General features: G+C 41.8%; 1 non-coding gene across 1 annotated transcript; it reads left to right on the forward strand.

Annotated features, from left to right (window-relative positions):
- Positions 1 to 482: 482 nt before the first annotated feature.
- On the forward strand, positions 483 to 559 carry TRNAW-CCA (transfer RNA tryptophan (anticodon CCA)). The gene has a single exon. It is a non-coding gene; the product is annotated as a tRNA-Trp (tRNA).
- Positions 560 to 4,625: the final 4,066 nt, after the last annotated feature.

Genomic DNA, 4,625 nt, shown 5'->3' on the forward strand with positions numbered 1-4,625 from the left:
GCCAGCCTTTTGTTGGTAGATTTATTGGTACGTAAATGAACTCATGTTGGACAAAATTCTGGCACCCTATCGTCTGAAGAAATGCAAGCAAGCTTATAATTCTTTATGAGGCTCTTGATATCGTGTTCCCAAGCAGAGCATCCCTATTTTTACATGGAATTCGAGTCACAGTGACGTCTCTTTTCATTTCAAAGATCCCATACGCATTGACCGGAATTCAAATCACGGCCAACTTGATGAGAAGCCACTAAGTTACTAAGCTACCACGCTGTCTACCCAAGAAAACGTAGTAGTAGTAGTAATGTTAATGAATATTGAATTTTCACGACCGCATTGTAATTGAAATCAACTTTTACCCTGTTAGGTCGTGTTACATTTAGTGCGTGTTAAAGAGATGTTAAGTACAGAACAAAAATGGCCAACCGGGCACCAGTGCCAGACCTGTAGCTTAGATTATTTCCAACAGAACACACTTGACCTAGGCCACCATAGCTCAATTGGTAGAGCAACCGACGCCAAATCGGGAGGTTGTGGGTTCGGATCCCACTGGTGTCCGGCTAGCCATTTTGTTCTGTACTTAACATCTCTTTAACACGCACTAAATGCATGTAACACGACCTAATATGTTGAATGTTGATTTCTATAATAATAATGTGATTTGCTTTACGTCCCACTAACTACTTTTACGGTTATCGGAGACGGCGAGGTGCCGGGATTTAGTCCCGCAGGAGTTCTTTAACGTGTCAGTAAATCTACCGACACGAGGCTGACGTATTTGAGCACCTTCAAATACCACCGGGCTGAGCCAGGATCGAACCTGCCAAGTTGGGGTCAGAAGGCCAGCGGTGGTGGTAGTAGTAGTAGTAGTAGTAGTTATTTAATTCCAATATATCGTTCACTAAGTGTATGCTAAGGAATCAACCTGTGCGTGTGCACGAAGCATTCTGTGCTATGAGCGCAGCCTATGCTCATCATGGATTTTCTTCACTATTTCATCTAAGCTACAGCTTTGCCCCAGTTCTGTTATCACACCATGAAGTGGAGCTCCCCTTCAAAACATATGTCACAACTACAGCAACACCTAACCACGGTGTGGCGTCACAAATTGCCGAGTCTCGTCACCTCAAGGAGAGACATGTAATTACGTTCCAGTTGCAGGTTGCTAGCTGAGTTACGTACTCGTACAAGTCGTTCTCAACGGGAAGTTTCCAGGCAAATTTACATATTTCCAACCCCACAGGCATGCAGTGGCTTGGGAGAGACTTAACATGCCGTGGATATTACACTGTCTGCCGTCAAGCAGGCGGTCTATTTATCCTTGTAACCTGAGGTTGAACGCACAGATTTAAATTTCCACCATATTCGGGAAAACATACAAGACTATAAAACGCACACAAATTGTGGGTAATACAAGATCACGAATACCTGTTGACTCCCGTCAAAGATTTAATTAAGATTGACCAAAAAAAACTTAGTTTTGGAAAATAAATCATATTAGAGAACCAAAATTGCTTGATATATGAAAATACCAAAAATAGGGCTAGTGCAACTCCAATAAGGTAGAATCTTCATTGAGAATGTGTAAAATACACTATATTCTATACTTGTCATTAGCTTGTCTTATACGTATCACCTCTGGGATTATATAGATTTTTATTTCAAATTTTTTATTATTATTATTATTATTATTATTATTATTATTATTATTTTTGCTAGGGGCTTTACGTCGCACCGACACAGATAGGTCTTATGGCGACGATGGGATAGGAAAGGCCTAGGAGTTGGAAGGAAGCGGCCGTGGCCTTAATTAAGGTACAGCCCCAGCATTTGCCTGATGTGAAAATGGGAAACCACGGAAAACCATCTTCAGGGCTGCCGATAGTGGGATTCGAACCTACTATCTCCCGGATGCAAGCTCACAGCCGCGCGCCTCTACGCGCACGGCCAACTCGCCCGGTCCAATTATTATCATTATTATTATTATTATTATTATTATTATTATTATTATTATTATTATTATTATTATTATTATTATTATTTTACATCGTCTTTCTATGTTAAGTCTTCAGCCACCGGGCTTAGTGGTTCAGACAGCTGAGGTGCTGGCCTTCTGATCCCAACTTGGTAGGATCGAACCTGGTTCAGTCTGGTGGTATTTGAAGGTGCTCAAATACGTCAGCTTCTTGTCAGTAGATTTTCTGGCACGTAAAGGAACTCCTGGGGGACTAAATTCCGTCACCTTGGCGGCTCCTAAAAACCGTAAAAGTAGTTAGTGGGACGTAAAACCAATAACGGTACTAAGTCTTCAGCCAGCCCAGAGGTTGGTTGTATCCTCAAATAGCACCATCAAAAGTTATGGGGTTACGGGGAAACAGTAAAATATGATGGCAGCATCGTAATAAAGTGTAAAAATCATCATGAGAAGTGACGTACTTTGCAAGAGTTTACAGCATTGGACAAGAAAAGCGTTATTGCAGAACGGGTGGGTCTACGAGTAGCACATTCCACAGTACGGTACCAGATACACTAGATGTGTTCCGAACGTCATTACCTTAGCACAGGGCCTCTCAGGGTGCATGCACTGTGCACGGTGCAAAAGACGATTTCGCTTGGTAAACCAGAGTGCAGACCCCCACCCCTTGATTTGGAGCAATAGCGCTGTCTCTCTCTTTCCCCACGCCTGTCTCGCTCGCTCCACCTGTCTCCTTCTTCCTCACTTGCTTCGTAGCGCTCCAAATCCAGGCTGAGTTGAGCCGAGCTTAGCCGAGTAGCCCAGAGACGAAGCGTTGATCCGAGCCGAGCCGAATGGGACCGATGCACTGTGCACAGGAACTCTGCGCTTCAATTTGCACGCGTGAGATTTTGGGCGTTTGAGAGGCCCTGCTTAGCAGCTTCCATACTGTCCCACTCATAAACGAGACACAGATCTCGGTGGAAGCTACTTTTCGCCCTGGTTTCTGCCAAGAGACAGATGGAAAAACACTGGATCCGTCAGGAAATAGCAACCGCCGATGGTTTTCATTCATTCTGACTACGTGGCTGAAAGGTCAGCATTATGGTTTTCAGGCTACGTGTTTTGAGGTTCTGTTTCCGTTTACTTATTTATGATTATCATTAACTCAGGCGGTTGAAGCACTGCTCTTCTAACCCCAACCAGGCAGGTTGCTCGGCGTCTCAGAAAACCGTAAAGGTAGTTAGCGGACGTAACAAACTATTATTATTATTATTATTATTATTATTATTATTATTATTATTATTATTATTCACAGTCCATCACTTCATTACTATCATCATTATTCGTATTCCGTTAAGTTATAGTTGTATGTAATTTTTGTTGATAATAATTGTTGTATATGTATTGTATCTCAATCAGGTTGGAAGGAAGAGGGGACCAAATGGCCTTAGTCTTCGCAGAGAAAGTCAATCTAATGTAATCTATAACACATGGCTATGAATTTTCGACACAGTATGACGACTTTTTCAGCGTGGTTATTTTTTCAAAGAGTATCTCAGTATAGCACTGGCAGAAATTGTTTCTTATGTAACAAAGGGTGTGTCCGTCCGGCATGTAATAAGATTCGTGTACGGTTCATGGAGTCACGCTGCCACACTCCCACACCTCGTCATTTCTCTTTCTTTCAAGACACCCTCCAATAATAGCGGGAGCAGGAATAGCTCCGTCAATGTCCTGACTTCATCACGCGCTTAACGAACGATATTTCCAAGTAAACAGGGAGAGAACATCCGCTGGTGGGGAGGACGTCAAAGGACATCACTCTATAGCACAATCAGTGCACTCAAGTGTTCACTGTAAACTTGAGACCGTATACAGGGTGTAACATTAAGGCACTGCCTAACTCTCATAACACATTCTTCACACGTCGAAGCAGAAAAGATATGATATGGTCATGGGTCTGGAAACACTTCATTTACATGTTAGAATCGTTTTCTGCAATACCACATGTCTCGTTCTATTCAGTGTATTAGGTTATAGTGAGGAAACAAAATAAATTATTCTGTATTCAAACCCCATATGGTAAGTATTGTACCCTTGAGGCAATTTGGGTACAGTATATACGTTTAGGCCTAACTCTATTCGTTTCATTAGAATAGAATGGAATCCTATCCCCTAGTTTTGGACCGCCTGGAAATGATGACAGAAAAATATATTCAAATTCAAATTATTGTTGATAGAAGCATGATTTTCTAGTTACAATTAATTTATCTACCGGTACTAATACTACTAGTAGGATTTATTGAACCTTACAGGCCCTCGCCCAATGCAGTGTTCAAATCCATAATAGCCTAAGCAAATACAGAATGTATAAACTCCCCTGCTTAAGAACAATGACAAAATAATAATTCGATTAAACAAAACAATATAGTATTTGGAAACAAATGGCCCCCGGTCAACTCACTTCCGGAGAGCCGTTAGCCCTGGGAATAAATCTAATCTACAGTTATAAGTATTGAACAAGCTATGATAGGTATAGTGGGCCCTCCACGCAGTGATCACTGCCTGGTGGAGTCTGTTGCATTCGGCGATTGCCATAGAATCGCGAGGCTACTCACGATAATAAGAATGTGTTAATTTATCTACTACTACCTTAAAAATTACAATTATA

Source organism: Anabrus simplex, chromosome 7, assembly GCF_040414725.1.
Source record: "Anabrus simplex isolate iqAnaSimp1 chromosome 7, ASM4041472v1, whole genome shotgun sequence".
Lineage (NCBI taxonomy): Eukaryota > Metazoa > Arthropoda > Insecta > Orthoptera > Tettigoniidae > Anabrus > Anabrus simplex.